Source organism: Saimiri boliviensis, chromosome 1 (assembly GCF_048565385.1).
Source record: "Saimiri boliviensis isolate mSaiBol1 chromosome 1, mSaiBol1.pri, whole genome shotgun sequence".
NCBI classification, from domain to species: domain Eukaryota; kingdom Metazoa; phylum Chordata; class Mammalia; order Primates; family Cebidae; genus Saimiri; species Saimiri boliviensis.
Genome location: NC_133449.1, coordinates 263,251,246 through 263,278,129, shown reverse-complemented (window position 1 = coordinate 263,278,129; position 26,884 = coordinate 263,251,246). Strand labels below are relative to the sequence as shown.

General features: G+C 40.9%; 1 protein-coding gene across 5 annotated transcripts in view; it reads right to left on the bottom strand.

Annotated features, from left to right (window-relative positions):
- The window catches only part of FYB1 (FYN binding protein 1), a 172,692-nt gene that overhangs the window by 101,102 nt on the left and 44,706 nt on the right, over positions 1 to 26,884 (bottom strand). The window contains exon 1 of one of the 5 annotated variants that reach the window (XM_074386416.1): positions 16,503 to 16,584. The exons of the other annotated variants lie outside the window; for them this stretch is intronic. The gene's annotated coding sequence lies outside the window, so the exon portion shown is untranslated. Of the gene's footprint in view, positions 1 to 16,502; positions 16,585 to 26,884 lie in introns of those variants that run through there. 5 annotated transcript variants of the gene reach the window in all.

The window sequence follows — 26,884 nt, the reverse complement described above, 5'->3', positions numbered from 1 at the left end:
CTGTGTTTAAATCCTAGTTCATTTGTGGGGCCTTAATTGTAGTTGTATAATCTACATAACAGAGATAACGCGTATCTGCCAGAATTGGCATGTCTCTTAGTCATGGAATTTGTAAAATGCCTGTCTGATGTACAATATGGAAATGCCTTGAATATGCTGCCTAACAGTTCTAGGAACGGTGAGCACAGGCAGCCAAACTCGGGTGTGTCTGGGGCTCAGAAGTTCAGAAACTGTCTCGTTTGCTTCTGTATTCCTGCGTCACCTAGACCAGGGCCTGGCTCCCTCAGGGTTCTAATAGATGTTTGGGGAATGAGGGCAGGCACTCAGCTGAATACCGTGCCTAGTGATTTTACAAGAAATGGTGCCCTCAGCAAGAGTTTTTCTCCATACCAAACTATAGGGCATGTGTATTTGCAGGTTGGGAGGTGAGGGGCTTAGGCAAGAGCAGAAAAGCTAACAAAAGCAGCAATTTCCAGCTTGAATTTTGTACATTTAATTTACTTCCCTTATCTGAGTTGTTGGAAGCCGCTTGTTTTCTACCTTTCCTCCCTTTGACACTTTTCTTTCTTTCTTTCTATCTTTCTTTCTTTCTTCTTTTTTTTTTTTTTTTTTTTTTTTTTTTTTTTGAGATGGAGTCTCACTCTTGTTGCTCAGGCTGGAGTGCAATGGCACTATCTCGGCTCATTGCAACCTCCACCTCCTGTTCCAATGATTCTCCTGCTTCAGCCTCCCGAGTCGCTGGGATTACAGGCATGCGCCATCACGCCTGGCTGATTTTTTTGTATTTTCAGTAGAGACGGGGTTTCTCTATGTTGGTCAGACTGGTCTCAAACTCCCAGCCTCAGGTGATCTGCCTGCCTCAGCTTCCCAAAGTGCTGGGATTACAGGCGTGAGCCACCATGCCCAGCCCCTTTGCCACTTTTCTACCACCCCTGATTTCCTCCAATCCTCAAACAATCCCCGAAGGCAAGAGGCAGGAAGACAGCAGAACAAGGGAGAATTTGGGTGCTGGGGGAGGGAATAGGAGAGAATGTGTTCTTCCCTGAACCTTCAGGGAGCTCAGAGTTGCAGAGGACCCCAAATGCCAGTACAAGAAACAAAATGGCAGAATTAATAACAAACATTCACCCCCTGTCTGGAAGGAAGTCTGTCTCTGTGGAAGATGTCTTTTAGTCTAGACTTAATTCCGTAGCATATAATGTATATTCTAGGTTTAAAAAAAGAGGCTGCATAGCAGCGTGACTAAGCGCACAGACTTGGGAGCCAGGCAGCATGGGTTTGAATCTTACCAGCTGTTTAACCTTGGACAAAAGACATCAAAATTCTTTGGGTTTAGTTTTCTCACTTCCCTAACGATAATAATAATACCTAGTCATAGGGCTGTTAGGAAAATTAAACAACTTCCTATGTGTAAAGCACTTTGAAGAGTACCTGGCACACAGGAGGATTTCTCGTTTTTATAAATCAAGTGAAACGTTAGACATTCTCTAGTCCCTTCTCTCGCTGCATTGGTGAGGAAATGGAAAGCAAGAGTTTTAAGTGGTATCCTGCTTATGTGACAACTTTATGTCTTGGATTTCATGGGGGAAAACCCATGAAATACCTTAACCCCAGTTCAAACTCAATGTTCTGGTTTTGGTTTAGAAAATATGAAAGTGGTAGATTTGGATTGGAATGTAAGTCCCTCAGCTGCCAACCCAGACCCAGGAGGCAGTGCAATGTCAAAGTGAATAGCACAGGCTCTGGGGTTAGAACTTGAGTTCAAAGCTTGACTTTGCTGCTTTGCTAACCATGTGATCTAGCAAGGTACTTCTCTGAGGCTCACTTTGCTTCATCTTTAAAGTGAGAATAATAACAGTACCTATAGCTCACAGGGTTTTTTTTGTTTGTTTGTTTTAAAATAAGCATTAAATGGGCAAACGCATGTAAAGTTCTTAGGTAAGAATTGCATGTGATCTATATCTAATAATTATCTGCCATCTCTGTTTTTCTAATTCAGTAGTCACAAAACATTATTTTCTCTAGGTGACCAAATTCTGAAGTTATAATCATTAATGTTATGTCCTAATTTTAAATTAAAGTAGCTAGAACTAACATACTCCTGAATAACATAGTAGAGCTATGATATTTAAGTTTGGTTTACCTACACTGTGAGACTTTCCACTGGATGTTGAAAAACAGGGAAAGAAGGGGCAACAAGTTCCTATGCGGGACATCTTAGAGCGTCTTTGGCACTGATATGTCTGGCGAATCAGTAGCCTGAACTCTGCAACTATCTAATCACTAATATTGGTTTCTTAGCTTTAGAAGTTGGTTAATCATGATCATTGTTAATACATTTAGTAGATACAATTTCCAACACCCAGATTCACCCTTAATGGTAACAATAATAGGTAGATTTTTTTCTTTAGTCATGATAGAAAAAGGGAAAATGATTTTTGAAATGGACATTCTCTCATTCTGATTTCATTGTAAATTGAATATCTTTTCAATTATCTAGTACTTTATATATATTTTTTTACTTAAAAAAGGGTAGGCGTAATATATTCTTGGGTGATAGAGTGAAAAGTAAGCCTTCTGCAACTCCTTAACTTAGTTCCCTGGTTCTAGAATAGGCTGATATCCTGATTTACCAGTACAGTATGAGTTTCCACCTGTTGTTCTGGAATAATGGTTAGCAATGTGCCTTTTTAATCTCAAAACTTATCTTCCTTGAAGAATAAACTACATGGTGACCTTCCCTAGTTCTCTTTAGAGGCAATCACTGTCACTAGTTTCCTATGTATGTTGCTAACCAATGCATATGCAAGCATAAACACACACTTATTCACATGCATACATCCTTCCTTCTCTCACTCTTCACACAAATGGGAACATCTACTCTGCACCTTGCTTTCTCCTAGGGCTGATATTCAGTAGATATACGTCAGTAGAGCTGGATGTATGATCAGCAATCATTTGGATTGTTTGGTACCCATGCCAATTCCAGTTGTTAAATATTTTCAATATTAACCCCACTTTCTTCCCTTGCCGGTTGGACCACATTGGTGGATGTTATTTGCAGAACCTTTTTAACTCTTAATGATATCAAGATTGGGCTTCTACTTATTCATCAGTGGAGGTCTTTCACAATCTGGAAGACATCAGAGTTTATGATATTTTAGTAAAACAAAAATTTCATTTGCGATTTCTTTTCCAAATCCGTTTGAAGAAATTTGTTATTATTTCCACCTGCTATGTATCTATATCATGCTTAGTCCAGACTACTCACAGACGTTGCTCACAAACACAAATATAATAGTAGAAAACCTCTTCATAGAAATTAATTTCCATTAGCCCTCATATATTTTGCTCTTCCTCAGAATTATATATTTTCAGTGGTACAAACTTTTACATTTGCCACAGACCTTGGGAAAATGTCTGTTAATAAAAAATGCTTTTGTTACATCCTCTGGATTTCCAGTCAACAAACCTAGTTTTCAGAAAATCATTTTCAGTTTTAGCCATCTACATAAAAGTAATGAACCAAGTACCTAGTCAAACAAAGGCTGAGATGGAATGAAGGACAGGCATCCCATCTTTCTGTTCTAGAAAGAAAATAGTCCCCTTTGTAGTCAGTTCATTTACATAGTTTCATGCAGAAAACTAAAAACATACTATCTCTATTATTGGAAACAGGATTTTGTTTTGTTTTAGTTTTATTGTTATATTACTCATGGTTTAAAATATTTCTTGGATATTATGCTAATCTAGTTGTTCTTAACTGGGGGCAATTTTTCCCCCAGGGGATGTTTGTCAATGTCTGGAAGCATTTTTGACTAAAATGACCAGCCAGGGAAGGGGTTGGGGCGGTTCCACCAGCAGCGGGTATGTAGAGACCAGGGATGCTGCACATCCTTTCCTGCAGGAGAGCCTCCCACAAGAGAGAATTATCAGCCCCAAATGCAGATAGTGCCAAGGCTGAGAAACACTGAGCTAATTCTATTGCTCTTGAATTACTGAAATTACCTTATCAGAAAGTATGCTTTTAATTATTATTATTTTTTTTTACCAGAGACTACACACTAAAACCTACAAATAACTGTACAGAAACTAAATGATGTAAAAAGGCCACTATCAGCAATGGTTTTTAAAGTTATCCACCTTTGAAAGTCTTCATCGTTAGAATGTTCTTTAAAATACAAAAGAAATAACACTTGCATAAATCATGAGTAACTAATGAATTTAAAATGAATTTGAAGCCAGATTTTACTTCTGTAACATGTGTTTGCATCATTTTTGCTATTAAAGCAAGAGGAGAATGAATCACTGCTGTGGCTGCTGTTACTATTCCCTGTACAAAGCCCATCAAAAAAAGGGAGTAAAATGACTTCACTTGATTGCATATAATGCTTCTAATCATGAGGGAGGCAGTAAATGAATAACAATAGTTTACCCAAATCAGTTTTTCAAAAAATCTTTGATAAATTTTTACCATATGTGGAGCTTCTTTATTTTTATTTTGAGATAAAGTCATTTGTTACCTGTGACTTATTCGGTCTCAACTGCTGGTTCTTCTTATGGAACAAAATTTGTTTCTGCCACTCCATGGTTTCCCATAATAGGACCCCAGTACAATGACATCAGAGGACAACAAGATGCTATGAGGGGGCTCATGAGTGCAGGAGAAAAGTTTCCAGGAAGCCAGCCCTCCTTCTATGCATAAGGTTTCAGAGATTGTAGCCAGGGCGGGTGAAGAAGGTGCGCTGGGCGGGAGGCCCAGCTTCTGCAGGGGTGATGCCTTTTGTTGCTCCAACTTAGAACCTGCTCTGTCAAGACCTGACCAGAAGGCATAACAAAAAGACTGAGGAGATAGAACGTTCCCCCCATAAGCTGGAGAAACTTACCATCCTTGAGGCAGAAAGCGCTCTGGCAAAAATTTGTAACAGATTCAAGCAATGCAAAGTTTTATAGAGCAATAGGATTCAGCATTACTGGTTTGCATTACCTAGATTAAAGACAATAACACATAGGTCCACCATGACCAAACCCTCCACCCCTTCTCATCACACACAACACCCACAGAATGCATGCACACGCACACACACACACACACACACACACACACACACACACAGAGTCTTTTCTCTTTAAAGAGACTTAATCTGTTCTACCCAGTAAACCTGAAAAGGGGAATGGTTTTAAGCTGAAAATAAACTTTCAAAAACTCTTTACTGTTGGAAATGACATTTAAAAACGACTCCAACTTTAGAGTTAATCGTAGCTGGCTGAAAATACAGTACTTCTGATGAGAGCCTTCACAAGCATGGTAGATAGCAAGTCCCACTACGGATAATAAAACTGTAGTGATCTTTTCATCTCCATTAACACTGTTTGGCTGTCTTTTTTTTTTTTTTTTTTTTTTTTTTTTTGAGATGGAGCCTCCCTCTACCACCCAGGCTGGAGTGCAGTGGCGCGATCTTGGCTCACTGCAACCTCTGCTTCCTGGGTTCAAGCAATTCTCGTGCCTCAGCCTTCAAGTAGCTGGTACTACAGGCTCACACTACCATGCCTGGCTAATTTTTATATTTTTAGTAGAGACAGGGTCTTACCATGTTGGTCAGGCTGGTTTTGAACTCTGGAACTCAGGTGATCTACCCACCTCGGCTGCCCAAAGTGCTGGGATTACAGGTGTGAGCCACTTTACCTGGCCTATTTAGATTCTTAATGAATTATATTTTACATGTGTGTTCTCTGTTTCCCCAAGGAGATGTAAAAGCAGGGACCTGGTTTTATTTTCCCTCCTCAACAGCAGTTCCCTTCCTGACAAACAAACAAACACACCCCTGATCCTGGCACATCTCTTTCCATAATATGCATTGAATATACTGGCTGATGGACTGAGTTTACTTAAATTTCACTTTGATTGATCATACAGATGGGAGTGGAGAGAATGATTTTCTTAGCTCCTTTGTTGACCTGCAGTCAACAATAGAATATCTATTTCATTGCAAATGGGCTGTGATGGATTCCAATCGGCTGAGCCTCTGAGGCTGGAGAGAGCACCAGGCCCCTCTTCAACAGGATGTGGGAACTTGACTCTCGCCGCAAATTAAGTGCTTGGGGCAGGAGCCGGCTGCTGCAGGCTCTGAGTGAGGGTATGGGTAGGAGGAGCTGGTGGCGGAAGCAGCGGTGGTAGCCCTGATTGTGACAACCCCTGTATGTTTTTCTGTAACTTGTGAAGGTGGAGATGGAACTGCCACAATCCCGCCAGCCAGCGATGCCCTGTCTGCTGTGACTTTGACTTGTAAGGTGTCATGTGGAAGAAAACACCTGAATTAGGTGGGGCCTTTCTGGGTGGTGTGTGTGCCCTGCCAGATCCCCTTGGACCTTGGCAGAAAACCTCTGCAAATGTCACTGTGCAGCATCTCCTGGTCTGGTGTTATTCCGAGCACTGATGATCTGGACCCTTCTCTTGTTTCTACCGTGTTCTCTCCTCTAGAGTGAAATTAGAGTAGAGGAAGGAAGATAGCCTAGCAAGTAGTAAAGCGTTGATGGTGATGGCCTACCTCCCAAATGCTGGTGCCTTATATTCTGTATAAGGCATGAGCATCAGTTGGATTTTTGTGTACCCCTTGTTTTTAGAACCAGGAACTTGACAGTTACCACCATTCTACAAATTCAGACCTTCAACCTTCTCTTCCTGGTTATCCTACAAAATAACTCCTGTACAAATCGTTTTGACTTTGCCATGGCCTCTGAGGGCTTAAGTATAAATGGATAAGGAAGTTAAATACAACTTTCTAGCCAGGCATGATGGTGGGAGGGTTGCTGGAGCCCACGGTTTGAGTTCAGTCTGAGCAACATAGCGAGACTCTGTCTGTAATATAAATACATACACATAAATATATACATATATGGCTTTCCATGTGTTTCTGAGGTTTGTTTTACTACACATTTTTGAGTTCTTGATGAGGATGGAATGGCAATAGGATGTAGAGAATATAGAGTGAGATGTATGTAGATAGTATAGAATGACAAATGGTCCTAAAAACACTTATTTTTCTTACTCTATTTTATAATTTTTATGGCAAATTTAACTTACATTTGTTTAGGATAATTCACTCAGCTGCATAAACTGAAAATGCCAAATTAGAAAATAGTGTTTCAGGGCTAGGCGCGGTGGCTCTTGCCTATAGTCACAGCACTTTGGGAGGCTGAGGCAGGTGAATCACGAGGTCAGGAATTTGAGACCATCCTGGCCAAGATGGTGAAACCCCACCTCTACTAAAAAAAAAAAAAAAAAAAAATTAGCCGAGTGCAGTGGTGGGTGCCTGTAATCCCAGCTACTCACAAGGCTGAGGCAGGAGAACTGCTTGAACCCGGGAGGTGGAGGTTGCAGTGAACCGAGATTGCCCCATTGCACTCCAGCCTCGGTGACAGAGAAAGACACCATCTCAAAAAAAAAAAAAAAAATAGTGTTTTGGGAGTTTACATTTTGACTAATGAACTTGTAGATAATTGAAAAATATTTTCATAGATTCTTATTAGTGGCTTATTTCCTTCTTAGGATGATAGTTAATGTGTACTTCACAATACAAGTTCTTTCATTGTTTTCTGTTCCTCCAACCTCAAACAGACCTAAATGTCAACTACTATTTCTTACGGTTTTTCTGTTTTCATGTATACACTAACAAAAACTTTAGTTTGCTAAGGACATTTGAAGTCTGAAATAAAAATCCTTGATGTCTGGGAAAGATGCTGTTTGACGAGGGAAAATCGAAATGTTAAACTTCCTTTTTTTTTGTCAGCCTTTGTGTCACTCCCAACAAACACAAAAACACAAACACACGAGACACACGCTCCTGGGCAGTACATTTCTTTTCTACACTCAACATGAAGTTAGAAACTGAAAGCTTATTGTCTACATGGAGTGAAGAGGGGGTGAAGGGATGAGGCTATCTGTGGGGTTTTCTAGAAACTGCCTTCCCAGCATGTGAACAGATCTGTGTGAAAACTGCTAAGAAGAGGAAGAACTCAGTGAGCTAACCAAGGCAGGTGGTAGCAGCTGGGCACAGTGGGTGGCTCAGGCCTATAATCTCAGCACTTGGGGAGGCTGAGGCAGGAGGATTGCTTGGGGCCAGGAGTTTGAGGCCAGCCAACAAAGCAGGGCCTCATTTCTACAATAGAATATGCAGTATTAGCTAGGTGCGGTGGTGCATGCCTGCAGTCCTAGCTACTCTGGAGGCTGAGGTGGGAGGATTGCTTGAGCCCAGAAAGTCAAGGCTGCAGTGAGCCACGAATGCATCACTGTACACTAGCTTGGGTGACAGCATAGCCTTGTCTCAAAAAAAAAAAAAAAAAAAAAGGTAGCAGCTTCTAGTCACTAAAGATCTAGAGTTTGATCTGAGAAAAGTCAAAGCTATACATTAGAAATGGAAGGCTATGGAAGATTCCACAGAGAGAAATGGATACTATTTTGAAACCTCACTCTACAGAATATGACAGTGTGAATATCCTCCCTCCACTCTAACCCTCCTTGCTGTTCCCGTTCCATTTCTTCTCCATTTGAGCTTTGAAGAAAATGCAGTCAGTATTTAGTAATCAAGATTAAATAATATAAGCACCTCATACCTCTTAACTCACTTTTTCTGACAACGGCACAGTTACGAGACTCTGTTATGAGATGAGCATCTTCTCCCGCCTTGGTCATCATTGCACTCTTCACTTTGGGTTGCACTTTCTCTTGTTAAAATTATGTATTTCCACTTTCAAGTTTTCCATGTGTTCATTCTTCCCTTAGCACCCACCCACTCTCTTTTCCCAGGCATGCTGCTCTTTCCAAAGCATTTCATTGCTTCAGCTGCTCTGGGCTCTTACTTGTCCATTCATTCATGAATTCATTCATTTTCTTCTGAATGTTTTAGAGACTCTTTGCCTATGTGCTAAATCTAGTGTGCAGCACTTTGCCATGATCTAGATTAACATCTGTGCTTTACTAAAATCACTTTTCCTGGTGAACAAATCACCTTTACACACCCCCTGCCAAAAAAACCCCAAACTCTACATATACTCATATAATTATAAAAAAAAATTCTAGAGTTTAATAGTTTACGCCTATGCCTAATATTATCATTAAACTAATAATCACGTTAAAATGAAATTTCACTTATCTCATTTGATCCTCCCAAAGCCTGGTTAGTTCTTAGTGTTGTTAATATATAAGCATAAACTGAGTCACCTAAGCTATAGCAAGTGGTAGGATGAGAATCAAACCTAGGGTCTGATTCTAAATTCTGTGCTCACCCTATATGCCATAGGAACTATGACTTTCATTGTCTTTCTCATGTAGTTACTAGTTAAAGTTCTCACACTCAAAACTTTGGCAGTTTCTTATTCTAGTACAAAATGCTTTCAACTAACTCTAGCAATTGACTGCCTGCCCAAGGATCCCTTGTCACTGCAAGGGATGTGACAATGTTTGTCTTACTTATGTTGTGATTTTTACAGATCTAAGATGAGCAAGGAGACAGAGCAAGACATAGGGTTTCTAGGGCTCAAGGACAAAACAGCCTGATCGACTTTGCAACATTGTGGGGAATCTAAAAAGGGGAAACAGCTAAGAGAAGACAAACAATTCCGTATGTTTTAAAAGACGTCTAGTCTGTGTGTGTGTGTTGGTATGAGAGTGGGGTGTTTAGGTAGATGGCTATATTAGGGCTTTTTAAGCTCAACCCTGGTTCCAAACAGCTGCCCCTTAGAGTTGGTTACACGAACCATCTACTGGTAGTGTAGAGTCTCAGGATGGTTTTTAGAAAATACTGAATGGCTTTTAGAAAAATACTATTTCACATCCATTTACATGGCTATAATTTTTTTAAAAAGCAGAAAATAACAAGTGTTGGACAAGATTTGGGGAAATTGAACCCTGGTGCACTGCTGGTGGGAAGGTAAAATAATACAGCTGCTGTAAAAAACAGTATGGTGGTTCTTCAAAAAATTAAGTATAGATTTACCATATGATCCTATGATCCAACAATTCCACTTCCAGGTATATACCTGAAAGAATTGAAAGCCATGTAAATGGATGTGAAGTAGTATCTCATTTTGACTTAAATTTTTAACTAAAAGAAAAATCCATCTAGAAATAATAGATGACTCTCTTTGCGGCACTTTCATTCTTTTGAAAACCATTTAGTATTTAGAAAAGCACAACACAGGAAAGGGTTTTGGTGTGTTTCATTTTTTTGTTGTTCTTTGAACTAACCAAAGGTGTTAACACTTCTTTCACTTTTTTATTCAGACAGAAGTTATCATATATAAATGCATGCTTATCAATCTGATTTTTGCCATGGACCTTCCCAAATTATAACATCTTTCTCCTGTAGTATCTGTTTCTGCCCCTCTTCAACTTCCTTCTGGTAATAAGTTTGAAGCTGCAGCCAAATGAACAATTAGCACCATCTCAGGCAGACAATGAATGAACCAGAATAGTGTCCTGAGACTCTACACTACCGGTTAGATGATTCATCTAACCAACTCGAGGGGGCAGCTGTTTGAAACCAGGGTTGGGCTTAAAAAGCCCTAATATAGTCATCTACCTAAACAACCCATCCCCACACCAACACACACGCACAGACTAGACGTCTTTTAAAACATACGGAATTGTTTGTCTTCTCTTAGCTGTTTCCCCTTTTCAGATTCCCCACGATGTTGAAAGTCGATCAGGCTGTTTTGTCCTTGAGCCCCAGAAACCCTATGTCTTGCTCTGTCTCCTTGCTCATCTTAGATCTGCCAGGATCACAACATAAGTAGGACAAACGTTGTCGCATCCCTTGCAGTGAAGAGGGATTCTTGGGCGAGAGGTCAATTGCTAGAGTTAGTTGGAAACCATTTTGGATTAGAATAAGAAAGAATAGAGTTTAAAGGAAAACAAAAACAAAGTTTTGAGTATGAAAACTTAAACTCTAACTAGTAACTACATGAGAAAGACAACGAAAGCAGAAAATAACAAATGTTGGAGAAGATTTGGGGAAATTGAATGCTGGTGCACTGCTGGTGGGAATGTAAAATAATACAGCTGCTATAGAAAACGGTACGGTGGTTCTTCAAAAAATTAAGCATAAAATTGCCATATGATCCAACAATTCCACTTCCAGGTATATACCCAAAAGAACCGAAAGCAGGGCCTTGAGCAGATATGTGTAGATCCATGTTTGTACTAGCATAATTTATAATACCCAAAGGTGAAAGCAACCCAAGTGTCTGTTGATGGACAGATGGATAAACAAAATGAGGTTTGTAATACAATGGAATGTTATTCAGTCTTAAAGAGGAAGGAAATTCTGACATGTGCTATAACATGGAGAAAGGTTGAAGATACCACACTAAATGAAATAAGCCAGTCACAAAACAACAAGTATCGGCCAGGTGCCGTGGCTCCTGCCTGTAATCCCAGCACTTTGGGAGATCGAGGCGGGTGGATCGCTTGAGATCAGGAGTTCGAGACCCGCCTGGCCAACATGATGAAACCCTGTCTCTACTAAAAATACAAAAATTAGCCCCATGTGGTACTGTGTGTCTATAATTCCAGGTTACCTGGCAGGCTGAGGCAGGAGAATCATCTGAACCTGGGAGGCGGAGGTTGCAGTGAGCTGAGATTGTGCCACTTCACTGCAGCCTGAACAACAGAGCAAGACTCTTGTGTCAAAAACAAGCAAATAATAATAAAAAAATAAAAAGCACCGATAAACAATATTGTGTGATTTCACTTATATGAGGTACCTAGAGTAGTCAAATTCATAAACACAGAAAATAGAATGGTGGTTCCCAGGGGCTGGGAGGAGGAGGGAATATGCAATTAGAGTTTAATGGACATAGAGTTACATTTGGGGAAGATGAAAAAGTTCCTGAAATCGATAGTGGCAATGTTTGCACAACAATGTGAATGTACGTAATGCCACATTTTACCCTTATAATGCATGTAATGGCACATTTTACATTATATATATTTTGCTACAATAAACAATTCAGTAAGAATGTTAAAAAAAACAGTATTTGAAGAATTAAAAATTTAAATTAAATGTAACAGTGGATCAATGTCAAACATCTAGTATGAATAAAACATAAAAAATCCATTTGAGAAATATAAGCACAATTCTCACTCTCTAGGTTTTTTTTTTTTTTTTGACTGATAGCGTAAATAAAAGTATTTTGAGTGGTTTTCCTTGAGATCACTTTGGAGAAATGACATTGTGTGGTAGGATGACCCTGGGGAACTTTTTTTTTTTTTTTTTTGAGGCGGAGTTTCACTCTTGTTACCCATGCTGGAGTGCAATGGCGTGATCTCGGCTAACTGCAACCTCCACCTCCTGGGTTTAAGCAATTTTCCTGCCTCAGCCTCCCGAGTAGCTGGGACTACAGGCACGTGCCACCATGCCCAGCTAATGTTTTGTATTTTTAGTAGAGACGGGGTTTCACCATGTTGACCAGGATGGTCTTGATCTCTTGACCTCGTGATCCACCCAGCTTGGCCTCCCAAAGTGCTGGGATTACAGGCGTGAGCCACTGAGCCCGGTCTGGGACTTTTTTTAAAAGCGTCACTTGCTGTGTGGACCAACCCATCCTGCTGCGCTCCTCTCAGGGATGTCTAGGGAGACTTGCCAGCCCAGCCAGCCAGGGGTGCAAGGAGGAGAGTGTGACATCCTGTGGTGTAGTCAGAGACAAACATTATTAAAAACCAGTGGGATCCTGGATCCGTCTTACTCTGATCCTCACATCTTTATTGATCAATTACTACCAGAAGAGTGGCAGAAATTCAGTGGCAAAGACTGGGGCACCTTTTGGAGGGGGTATCCTGATTTAGCATGAGTGAACAGGATTGGAGTGCAGATGTTGGTTGCTTGTCCATAAATTATGCCCATGTATATGCCAAAAAGACATGCCCATGTATCAGAACCTGTGAATGTGATCTTATCTGGAAAAAGGGTCTTTGTGGGTGTAATTAAGGATCATGCTATGGAATCATTCTGGGTTTAGGGAGTACTACATCCAATGACAAGTGTCCCTACAAGATACAGAAGAAGAGAAGACAGCAGAAGAGGGAAGGGCCATTTCACAAGAGAGGTAGAGGTTTTAGTGATGCAGCCACAAGCCACGGAATCCCTGGAGCCATCCGAAGCTGGAAGAGGCCAGGAATGAATCCTCCCCCAGAGCGTTCACAGGAGCAGAGTTCTGCTGACACCTTGAGTTTGGACTTCTGGCCTCCAAAACTGAGGGAGAAGAGATTTCTGTTGCTGTAAGCTGCCTAGTTTGTGGTACTTTGTTATAGAAGCCACAGGAAAATAATACACACCCTTACAAAGCTCCCAAATTACCTTTATCATGTGTGTGTAATACTATTTTTAATATTGTGTATATTTATATTCACATATATTAGAAATCTCTAATATAAAAATAGTGGTATGTATACAGCTAAAATTCTTCCTGCAGCTCCCTCCGTTGTTCACTCTTTTGTTTGTTTGTTTTTACATTTTAAGTTCTCTCTGGGATACATGTGCAGGTTTGTTACACAGGTAAACGCGTGCCATGGCGGTTTGCCGCACCTCTTCACCCATCACATAAGTATTAAGCTCCGCTTGCATTAGCTATTTATCATGATGCTCTCCCTCCGCCTGCCTCCCAACAGGCCCCAGTGTGTGTTGTTCCCTCCTTGTGATTGTGCTGGATTTCTACGAATGTCCAAGGGTCTATGTGGATGAAGTTTAGGAAGAAGGAAAGAAAAATTGTTTCATGATTAGTTTTTGCTGCACCACCATTTGTTGCCGTATCAGAGGTGACATCCCAGCTGGGATTATCCCTGGCTTGGAAAGACTGAATTGGAGACTAGTCACAGGCAGCAGGTGAGCTCTGGTGGCATTTTACCCGCACTTAGAAGCACAGTCATTTACTGCTCTGACCAACTCACATGACACAGGCTGCAGCCACGTGACTAGTGAAGTATGTATTGAATTTATAGAGGTAAATGGTTTTCCTGGCTTCTTGTCTGTTTAAAGAGGCTGGTTAGCAGAAGTAGGAAAACAAGACAAGCATTGAGCTTTCCAAATTTATCAGAGAAACCCCAGACTAGCTTCTGATGGGGAAATATTCCTTGACATCCAGAGCTTCCCACTGGATTTTCATTCCTGCCCAAATATATTCTTGGTTTATTCCTAGTGGCCAATAGAGACCATTCTAACAATCACTTCTTATCAGTCAGCAACCATATAATTAATACCTGGGACATGCTTGGCCCTGGGCTTTGGTAAAAAGAAAGGAGACACCAATGGGCCTTAAAAATAGAACAATTTCAATTGGAAGCCTGTGAAAGGTTTAGAATCACAACGATTGAGAAATTAAAAAAGAAAGAAAGAAAGAAAGAAAGAAACATCAGCGAACCAAGAAAAGAAACCTGGTAAGGGGTCTGTCTAAGGTCATATAGCTGGGCTAACATCTGGGTCTCTCCCTTGCTCATCCTCTGAACTTTCCACTGCACTATGCTGCCTGACCTGTGGGGTACCAGCTTCTACAGCAGCTTACTCTTAAAAAACAGTCACAGCAAGAACAGAGGGTCACCCAGATTGCCTTCCGTGCCAGGTGCTGTGTTAGGTGATAATGCTGTCATCACTTCATAACAGATCTATGGAGACGTTACTGCTATGCGCATTTGACAGATAAAGAAACTGAGTCATGGAACCATTTAGGAACTCGCCCAGCTGGCGCATGGCAGAGACCACCTTCAAGCTCAGGATCTTGATTCTGGAGCCAGTCTTAACCTCAACCTCTGGAATCACAGCCTAAACCTGCCAGCGAGACCTGGTTCACTCTTGTTCTTAGAAATGTTCCCTTCGAGGCAGTCTCTAGCAACACCTCAGAAAAACGAAATACCATTTCTACATCCCTGACCTCTCTCTCTCTTGTTAACATATCATATAAATGGTGGAAAATGTGATTTCTAAAGCACATTGAGGCTGGTAAAAGCTTCAAAGCCACCGCCTGCACTTACTCTTCGGACCACTAGATGTCAGTGTGATTGCTCTATGACGCAGCCATAACTTCCAAGATGTGGCATTGCCCCAGAAATCAGCTGCCACAGCTCCCAAGCCTCTGGACTCCAGCAGAAGCTGAGGGGAACTTGAAACCCAATGGTAGTAAGCAAATGATGGACACGATAATCAGGCAGTGTGGATTCCAACCTTTAGAATAATTTCTCAAGGGAAATGAAATCCTTTTTAGATTTTCCTTTTTGAAACAGATGGCCAACTTTTTCATGGTGTGCCTTACATGCACCGTGACTTCTTTGATGTCCGTGATCACCTTTAACTGCACATCATAAAACATGTGGTTTTATTGGAAAGAGCAACCTTCTCCTCCTCCTCCTCACCTATCATTTATGGTTAATTTCTTAAGGCACTGGACTATTTGAAGTGAGTGTGTCTCACCTTCTATGGGAATATTTTGCCCCACCTAAAACCTCCTTTGGCATTTTCATAGCATGGACAGAAAAGCACAGCCACAGCTTCGCTCTTCAGGTGATAAAACCATGTGTTTTCCACACAGAATTATTTGTATTTAATGCCAAAATATTGAAAATGGTGAATATTAATAATCTATTATTTTACATTGGTATTCAAAAAGTGTATATAGTTTTATCCCCTCAACAACTCCATGAGATAAGTTATATTATTAACCCCACTTTTAGATGAGAAAGCTGAGACACTGAGAGGGTAAGTGGCTCTCCCAGTCACACAGCTAATAGAAGGCACAGTCAGAGGCCCATTTCCTTGTAACTGCTTCACTGAAAATCTAGTTAAAAGGAAGGGAAAAGGCCTTGTGAATTTTTCAGAAGAATCAGCAATGTATACAAGAGGGTCAAAGGCTCCGACGGAAATTTGGAGTTACTCGCTGCTTTGAAAGCCTCCTTGGCTGATCTGCAGCTGTTTGTCATCATTTATCCAGTTTGCCAGTATTCCTTCTGAGAATATGTAATTGATGGCGGGATAGTCCCTTTCTTTAGTGTGTAGAAATCTCACATGAATCCTCGCCTCTTGCCAGATCTGAAGGTTTGGAGGCAATTGAAAGTTACTCTTTCTCATCAAAAGGATGGACACATGCTTGTCAGGAACCAGGATGAAATAAATCATCTGTGCCCAGCTCTGCTGGCAATAGAACCTTGTTTCTGGTTTCATTGCAAAACATTATTTAACACTAGTGGCACCGGCCTTATCCAGTTACGAAAGAGCAAGTGACAAACACATTCCCCGCCACATTTTTATCTGCTTATCTTCCTTTTGACTACAATGAGGCTGAGTTTCAGTGTTTCATGTTCATTTCTTTTGCTATTTTCCAACAGAACATGCATTTCCTTCAGTTATTCAACTAGCACAGTCTGTGCTGTCAGAATCTGGAAGTGGTGGTTTTTTCCTTCTATAAAAATTGACACACTTATTTGAAAGAAGAATGTACACATTTAGCATAGCTGTTACCTGACTCCTGCAGAATAAGGTGGGAGGATGGCCTGCGTTAGTAGGTGTTCCTGGGCCAGCGCCTGGACCCCACTCACTTTTGGCTGTTGCATCTGCTCTGCTTGTGGAACTCAAGAACTGCGGTGCGTTCTGATGCCTGGCAGGGGTTTGTCCAGAGCAGTGGTTGAGTGAGCCACACCTCCCTCCCCCAACCAGCAGAACTTAGACAAGAAAACTTCTATTATGTCCTCAGGATATTGAGTAAGAAGGAGGGGAAAGGGGAACTTAAAAGTGTCTGTTCAGCCTGGATACTTCTGCTGACATTCCCACCAAGCATGTGATACTTAAAAGGGTAAAACCAAAGCAAGGTTCTCCTGCCTGCCGCCATGTTTACTCAAGAGGAAGAAGTTGTAAGTTCTTTGGTCCCATAATCTTCCCACACACCCAGGGGTGTCACCTACAGTGAGGCCAAGGTGTGATGCTTACAATTGGAAGGGTCCACTGGAACATGTGGAATATTTGGAACCTAACTGCACCTGAGCTCAGGAGGTAAAGTGGGGTGCCTGACCATATCAGTTGAAGGGTGGTCACGCATGTGCTGGAAAGTTCACTAGACTCACTCTGTCAGCTCTCTGTTAGACTATTCTTTAGGCTGGAAGAAATGGAGTATTTAGATAATAATCCATGTTAAAAGACTACACCTAGGGCTGAGCATAGTAGGTTATGCCTGTAATCTCAGTACTTTGCAAAGGTAAGGCAGGAGGATGGCTTGATACCAGAAGTTTGAGACCAGCCTTGACAGCGTGGTGAGACCCTGTCTCTACAAAAATACAAAAATTAGCCAAGTGTGATGGTGCATGCGTGTAGCCTCAGACACTTGGGAGACTGAGGTGGGAGGATTGCTTGAGCACAGGAATTCAAGGCTTGAGGGAGCTGTGATTGCACCACCGTTGCACCCCAGCGTGAGTTAACAGAGCAAGACCCTGTTTCAAGGAAAGAAAAGGAAGGAAGGAAGGGAAGAAGGGAGGGAGTGAGGGAGGGAAGAAAGAAAAACAAAGAAAGGAAGGAAGAAAGAGAGAGAGGGCGTGAGGGAGGAAGGGAGGGGAAAAGAAAGACAGAAAAAGAAAAAGAAAAGAAAGAAAAGGAAAAGGAAAGAAAACCCTCAAAACAGAGACTACCATTGTGACTAAGTGAGACTTTAACAAACTGTGGTTGTGAAATTAACCTCCCCTGCCTTCCTTCTACTCATTCATTCACAAACATCAAACACTGTGTGGGTCAAGCACTGGCCAAGACTAGCAAGATAGAGAAGACAAGGATTTTCCTCTTAGTGGCTTATGATCTTACAGACGTTATGCCAGAGATGGTCACTTTCCTCCTGGTACGATTTTCCCTTCTTATAGAGTAGTGCGGTCAGTAAACTATGGCTCACATGCCAAATCTGGCCTGTGACATGTCCTGTACACACCTCAAGCTAAGAATTTACATTTTTTAAGAATTGTAAGAAAAGAGAGAAGACGCAAAAGAAGACAATGACGATAATGATGATGACATGGCTGAGACTGTACACGGTCTGCAATATTTACCATCTAGTCCTTTGCAGAAAAAGTTTGCCAAAAGTTTAAGATGCTTATTCTCTCCTAAGAGATCTCTGGCTTTTTAACCTGGTCCACAGCTTCACAGGCAAAGGCATTTTCTAGTCACTCTTGCCATTAGATTTGGCCATATGGTTAAGTTTTGGTCAATGGGATCTGTGCAGAAGGGGTCTATGTAGCTTCTTGGTGGTGTCCTAGAGGAGGGAGCTATCATGCTTTCCCCTCCCTGCTGGCTGGGATGCTGTGGGGGCCTGAGCTCTTCTGGTCCATGATGACTGAGGTAACACTCTAGGAAGACTCAGAGTTAGAAGATAGAAGGACCTGGCCCCGACAGAGGAGACAACCCCATCATTGCTGGATTTTGCTAGATGGTTCTAAATAAGAGAACAGGAGGAAAGACATTTAACTTTTAAAAATCAGTGTTATGTTGCGTCTCTTTTGGTGCAACCAAACATGTATTAGACCCACTGTAGAGACAGCCACTGCATAACCAACCATGACACGCTGTGATGAGTGTTAAGCTCCAAGTATGAATAAAGGTGTCTGGAAATACCCAGGAATATGTAAGTCCTACTTTGTCAGGGCAGAAGATATGAGGAAGACCTTACCTAACATGGGACAGTCGATTTGGGGCCATGAAGGAAGCCTAACTGGAATTTGGGATTACTTTTTTTTTCTTCTCCCCTCTGCCAACCTCTCTCAGATGGCCAAAACAAAATAAAACAAAACAATCCACCCAAAGCAATCCACATGCCCTGCCTTCCTGGAATGTACTGCCCACCTGTCCTTTTTTACCTGGCTAACCCTTGCTCATGCTCCAAAGCCCAGTGTAGATGTTATCTCCTTTTGAACTCTGTCCCACAAGACTGGGTAAGGCCTTCCAAGCTCTGGTCTCTTGTATTCTCTTTAAATTGTTGGAGACATGTCTGTTTTTCTCATTAGAGCATGAGTTCCTTAAGGGTTGGTAGTAACTGAGGCTTATTCGTCCTGTATTTCTAGCTTCTAGTACATTGCCTGGCACACAGAAGGCACTTTATAAGCATTGAATAAATTAATTTATTAGATGCCAACGGCAGTTTTCTGGTTTGTGGGGCTGCTGCTGTTTTTTCAATGCATGTGTCCTAGGAAAGGGAAGGTGAGCCAAGCAATTTATATCCCTCAGCCTGTGTATACTAAAAGCATATACATTTATAAAAGTTTGTTTTCCAAAAAGGCAGAAAAGAAATGTAGACATTTAGAAAGTTTTAAAAAATTGAAAGTTTCAATTGATGTGGATGGGTATCTATGCTTAGTGTCTGAAAAGTTTTGAAGATTTAATAAAAACAACTGAAATGCTATGTGGTGAGTTTAGTAATATGATGGTATGTTTTCGAAATAAGTGGAAGTATAGATACTTGCTCAAATTTATCTTATTTTGAGCATTTCTTAATAAATAATAATAAATACTCATTTTTCTATTTTGATAAAATCTTTACTCACAAAGGAAAATTTGTGCAATAATACTATTTGATTACAACAAGATGATGCTGCTGATAATTACAGTTGATTCTCCCCTTGTCACTCTGTGTTCTCTGTTTTATAATCAATAAAAGAGGGAGGGGCACAACACGCACTGGGGCCTGTCGGGAGGGACAGTCGGAAGGAGAGCATCAGGAAAACTAGCCAATGCATGCCGGGCTGAGGACCCAGGTGATAGGTTGGTAAGGGCAGCAAACCACCATGGCACATGGGTACCTATGTAACAAACCTGCACATCCTGCACATGTACCCTGGAATTTAAAATTTAATTTAATTTAATTTAAAAATAAAAAATTTTAAAAAGCAAAAGCATTGCTTTCAATGCAAACCTGTTTCATGCATGCTTTGGCTCATGCAACCAATTTTCTGAACTGGCGAATTAATGTAAGACATTTAAGACTCTGTATAGACTAGTATTTTCCCCTTTCATTTAGAGGAAAATATAAAAATATGAGGAGCATATTTTCCTTTACACATAATTCTTCTTGAGATGGTGTTAACAGAAGGTGAAGTTGGAAAGAAGCACTCGTATTATGTTTCTAAAGGGAACCAATAGTGTAATGTTAGGTTATTATTTGAATATGAAGTTTTCATTATTTTTGTGGCTATTCACTAAAGGTCTTCATAAATTACAGGGAAACCTGAGTAATTAAATTAATAAAAAATCATTCAAAGGCTTCTTAAATAAAGTTTTTGGTTTTACATCTGCTGCAGAATCCTAGCTAACACCTCAGTGCTTCTGGATATTTTATTAAATGTTTAGAGCTTCCACTGCCCCATGCAAGAGTAATTCTAAGCAAATGATGAATGTCTCAATGAATAGCTCATTCTTTGTGGACATGAAAACTAGGCTGCCATTTCCCTATCCTGTGCAGCTCTATTGTGCAACACAAGGAAATAAAACCCTAGGTAAGAGAGCTAGAGTTGGAGGCGGGCGTAGTAGAGATGAAGAAGGTCAGTTCATTCTCAATTCACTACTCCAAATATCAAATATCCGTTTCCGATATAAGAATTTCTGTCTTCTAACCCAGCCCAAATTTTCTACTGCCCCTGTCGCATCCCACACTCTCCTCTTCTTCAGGTTGAGAAACCCTACTCAGTGCAGACTGCTCAGTATAATGACGACTTTGAGGTGTCAGCCTGTTCATGCCTATCACTTGCCAATATGCTTGCTTCTCTGTCCTCTAAATTAAATATTGTACTTATTGTTGTACTTATTAGCAATTACATTTTCCACAATTAAAAAAATGATAGGGTTAATATTCTCAAAGAAGTAAATAGCACGGAGCCGATGGCCATTCCAGCCATCCTTCAAGGAGAGGTGATGATCTGGTTCTGGTGGCCAAACCAGCTCTGCTGTGCCAGTTTAAAGCCTCCGGTGGGCTGAGTGTGATGGGTCACGCCTGTAATCCCAGCACTTTGGGAGGCCTAGGCAGGCGGATCATGAGGTCAAGAAATCGAGACCATCCTGGACAACATGGTGAAACCCCATCTCTACTAAAAATACAAAAATTACCTGGACGTGGTGGTGTGTGCCTGTAATCCTAGCTACTTGGGATGCTGAGGCAAGAATCGCTTGAACCCGGGAGGCAGAGGTTGCAGTGAGCAGAGATTGCACCACTGCACACTAGCCTGGCGACAGAGCCAGACACCATTAAAAAAAAAAAATCCTCCAGTGACTTACTCAGAAAACAAATCATGAATAGGTTTTAAAGTGAAATGATTTATCCTCCAACCAGCCTTTAGCACAGTCCTGAGGGTTTCTCTCACTACAGGGATTGGGTGTCCTGTGAAGATGGATGGGAAAGGGCTGCCACCTTCTGCTTGCTCACCAAGGGAGTGGCTTCCCAGGCTTCGCCACTGCTCCAGACTAATGAGCAGCAGATGAAGCTCCTATGAGTCCACGCCTTTTTGGAAGCTTGTGGTTGCCCTGCCAATATATGCTGGGTTGTCAAGAGCTCTGTCTTTAAGCCAATCACATGCTGATCACAGTTCATTAAAGGTGTATATTCCTCTAGTGAGCTCATTGTCTGTTGTCAGAAATCACTCAGTGCCCAAACACATTAGTATAAGAATGGATTGTGCAGGAGAGAAGAAAAGAAATGGGTTCTGCTTATTTCCTTTGACTTTAACACTCACTTCCCCTTACTCAACACTCATGCACACATATGAGAGAAACATTACAATCTGCAAGCTGCAGGACTGGCTTCTATTTAATGTGTAAAAACTGGCCTTTCTTTCTCTCTCTCTTTCTTTCTTTCCTTTTTTTCTTTCTTTCTCTTTTTTTCTTTTTTTCTTTCTTTCTTTCTTTCCTTCTCCTTCTTTCTTTCTCTTTCTCTCTCTCTCTCTCTTTTTTTTTTTTGGTTCACTCCATTGCCTAGACTGGAGTGCAGTGGTGCGATCTCAGCTCACCGCAACCTCCACCTTCTGAGTTCAAGCAATTCTCTTGCCTCAGCCTCCCTAGTAGCTGGGATTAAAAGCATGTACCACCATTCCCGGCTAATTTTGTATTTTTAGAAGAGATGACGTTTCTCCATGTTGGTCAGGCTGGTCTTGAAATCCTGACCTCAAATGATCTGCCAGCTTTGGCTTCCCAAAGTGCTGGGATTACAGGCATGAACCACCACACCCAGCTCAAAAAGTGACTTTTCTCTACTTTTTTTTTATCCTAAATCCCTCTAACCTCGACCTCTTTTCTCTAATCTGCTTATTCTTCCTGCTTTCTTCCAAATCGGAAACTACTTGGTTAACATCATATATTTTTCCACCTCCACACTTCTAAAATTCTAGAAATGCATTCACATTAGGAAAAGTTATAAGAAACTCGAATACCTTCAAGAGGTTTTTGCTACATGGGGTGTTATAATTAGACAAAACCTTATAAGAGATGGCAGCAATGTCTGAGAAGCAGCGGTATGAGAACTGTATCTGCTTCCCCACTTCACATCCTTGAGTCTCTTCCCGATCCATGCAGAAAAGCAGTTACTGAAGATTTTTGGTTTTGTATAGCTATCAGTAAAATATATTTGAGTATGCACTGCAAAAAATGTGAATACTTATTAATGACCCATATATATATATATGTATGCATTAAATGTGGTGTGTGTGTGCATGTGTGTGTGTGTATGTGCGTGTGTGTGTGTGTGTGTGTGTGTGTGTGTGTGTGAAAATATTTTAACTGAGAGACCATTAGGCTGGGAAGGAACCAGAGTTTTAGGTTTTTATGTTAACAAACCAAAGCCCAATGTAAACAATAAACTTTACCAATTAGAATGGCCAACTAACTTCTAAGTAGAGACTTTACCAATCAGATACTGCCAAGTAACATCTAACTAGTCTTTTCACTTTAACCAGTTCAAATATATTATTTCTGGCTTTTTTCCTAGTCCATCTATGAAAACTCATTGCCCGTGATGCTGCAGTGGAGCTTTCTGAGCCTCTTGTAGTTCTGATGTTGCTAAATTCATGGATTGTTTTTTTTGTTGTTGTTGTTTTTTTTGTTTTTTTTTATTGCATTTTAGGTTTTGGGGTACATGTGATGAACATGCAAGATTGTTGCATAGGTACACACTTGGCAGTGTGGTTTGCTGCCTTCCGTCCCCTCACCTGTATCTGTCATTTCTCCCCATGCTATCTCTTCCCACCTCCCCACCCCCCCGCCCCTCCCCCATTTCCCCCCAACGGACCCCAGTGTGTAGTGCTCCCCTCCCTGTGTCCATGTGTTCTCATTGTTCAACACCCACCTATGAGTGAGAATATATGGTGTTTGATTTTCTGCTCTTGTGTCAGTTTGCTGAGAATGATGGTTTTCAGGTTCATCCATGTCCCTACAAAGGACGTGAACTCATCGTTTTTGATGGCTGCATAATATTCCATGGTGTATATGTACCACATTTTCCCTATCCAGTCCATCATCATTGGGCATTTGGGTTGGTTCCAGGTCTTTGCTATTGTAAACAGTGCTGCAATGAACATTCGTGTGCACGTGTCCTTGTAGTAGAATGATTATTACAAACAACTCTATGCACATAAACTAGTAAAGCTGGAAGAAATGGATAAATTCCTGTACACCTGCATCCTCCCAAGCCTAAACCTGGAAGAAGCCGAAACCCTGAATAGACCAATAACATGGTCTGAAGTCGAGGCAGCAATAAAGAGCCTACCACCCAAAAAAAGCCCAGGTCCAGATGGGTTCACAGCTGAATTCTACCAGACATACAAAGAGGAGCTGATACCATTCCTTCTGAAACTATTCCAGACAATCCAAAAAGAGGGAATCCTTCCCAAATCATTTTACGAGACAAACATCATCCTGATACCAAAACCCGGCAGAGACTCAACAAGAAAAGAAAATTCCAGGCCAATATCCATGATGAACATAGATGCAAAAGTCTTCAATAAAATACTGGCAAACCGATTGCAACAGCATATCGAAAAGCTCATCCACCATGATCAAGTAGGATTCATCCCGGGGATGCAAGGCTGGTTCAACATACGCAAGTCCATAAACGTAATTCACCACATAAACAGAACCAAAGACGAAAACCACATGATTATCTCAATTGATGCAGAGAAGGCTTTTGACAAAATTCAACAACCCTTTATGCTAAAAACCCTCAATAAACTAGGTATTGACGGAACATATCTCAAAACAATAAAAGCTATTTACGACAAACCAACAGCCAATATCATACTGAATGGGCAAAAACTGGAAGCATTCCCTTTGAAATCTGGCAGTAGACAAGGATGCCCTCTCTCACCACTCCTATTCAATATAGTACAGGAAGTTCTAGCCAGAGCAATCAGGCAAGAAAAAGAAATAAAGGGTATCCAAATTGGAAAGGAGGAAATCAAATTGTCTCTATTTGCAGATGACATGAGTGTATATCTGGAAGACCCCATCATCTCAGCCCAAAATCTCCTGAAACTGATAAACAACTTCAGCAAAGTCTCAGGATTGTTTTTTATTCCAATAAACTGTTAAAGTTATCTTGTCCAAAATTTTTCTTTGAACAACATACACATGTATTACTTTATGAATATACTTAACCATTATAGAATACGAACAAAAATAGAAAATCAAAGAGATTTTTAAAATATAAGATTTCTAACAATTTCTCTTCATGCCCAGTGAGCTGTCTTGAACCCTCCTCCTGAGATATTCACTGTATTTTGGAGGCAACTGATAAAAAGAATGGAGAGAGAAACTGATAAAAAGAGTGGAGGGAGAAAATCACATCACTAGAAGTAGGCAAAGCATACAGGAATCTTTCAACAAAACTACCGTGCTCACCACTGGTTGGTTCCACTTGTTTACCAGTGTCAACAAGGTCCTTTGTTCAGCATGCAAGTGTGAACCAAGCCCACAGTCTGATCCAAGGCTTGTTTCATCACAGCATTTTGTCCCGGCTGCAGGCCTCTCATGGGTCCCTGGCGCACATTTCTGAGTCTCTCTTTATTGCTCTCCTGCATGTTAGACATTTAGGTGGAAATGTCCATTATGTAGCCACCTTCTGTAGCCACATTTCAGTTTTATATAGATGGTGCCTGTTGGACAGTCAGTTGAAAATGTCCCTTATGTATAATGAGTGTCCAGCAGGCACCATCTACACAAGACTGAAATGGGAGCTGAGGATCAGCTTTAGACTCCTTTCTCTGACTCGCATGCTCATGTCTAATCAGCATGTCCCGTTGCTCCTCTCTCCCAAGTGTTGTCTGAATCCAGCCTTTTCCCTCCTGTCTCAGTGCACTACCTTCATCACTTCCTGCCTCTTTAACTGCAATAGCTTCTTATGGAATTGTTCTACTTCTAATCCTTTCTTTGCAGCACTATCAACATGATCTTCCTGTGATCAACTGGATGATCTTTGCTTAAGCCTTTCACTAGCTCTCCAAACTTTTAGGAAAAAAAAAAATCAACTCTTTAAGAGTACATACTACTTTGGGAGGTCGAGACGGGTGGATCACAAGGTCAAGAGATCAAGACAATCCTGGCCAACATAGTGAAACCTCATCTCTACTAAAATATACAAAATTGGCTGGGTATGGTGGTGGGCATCTGTAGTCCCAGCTGCTCGGGAGGCTGAGGCAGGAAAATTGCTTGAACCTGGTAAGCGGAGGTTGCAGTGAGGGGAGATCGCGCCACTGCACTCCAGCCTGGCGCCTGGTGCCAGAGCCAGACTCTGTCTCAAAAAAAAAAAAAAAAAAAAAAAAAAAAAAAGAGTACATACAAAGGTTTCCTTCATCAGACCTTACCACCTCTTTACTCGCCTGTGGCATTGCTTCTGCTTCTCTTACTGCATGTCTTCTTCCCTGTCGTCTTACCCTTTGCTAATCCATGCTTTTTCAAACCCAGCTCGAATTTCACCTCCTCCACCAAAGCCTCCTCTGACCCTCTCGAAGTATGTATTGCATCGTATGATAGCATTCTACGTCTTGGTTGTACTAGATCTTGTCAGCGGTAGAGTTCATTTCTTAATTTTCCTGTGTGTCTTTAGAATAGTAGTTCTCAAACTTTAGTGTTCATAAGAATAACCACAGGAGATTCTTAAAGTGCAGATTCCAGATTTTGTAGGTTTAGGGTGGCAACTAGTAAACTGCATTTCTAACTGGTCCTTCCTCCAAGTGACTTTCATCTGTCATTCTTAGAGTTTAGTACAGCATCAGGTGCTCAGGGCTTCAATAAATGTCAATGAAAGAAGGGATTCTTCATCTCTTATCTTCCCATGCCTGGTAAGAAAACATACTAATATGTACCGAGGCAAAAGCTATATTGACTACACTTTTGTCTGTGGAACTTTTGATAGACTGTATCTGGGTGCAGATAATACAACTCACAGCATAAAACTAGTCTTCACACCCGTTTTCTTGCATCTCTGTGTGTACATACACATATACGTTCACATAATTTCATACACACATGCACATACATTCATATAAATCAATTAAAAGCAGTTTGGGAAAATGTAAAATGATGGAGAAATTTGTCTAAATAAAAAGATACCAAAAAGATGTAAAAATCAAGTGTAATACATAACTCTTGGTTGGATTCCGGTTTGAACAAAAAAGGTTGATAATATAATTTTGGCACAACTGGAGAAATTTCAGTATGGGCAATTAAATGGTATAAGATTATTAGTTTTCATAGGGGATGACAATAGTATCATGGTTAAACTAGAGAATGTCCTTATTCATAGGAGGTGCTAAGATATGTAAGAATGAATTGTCATTTGTACAACTTATATTCAGATGACTTAGGAAATAATTTGTACACACACACAATGTGGCAAA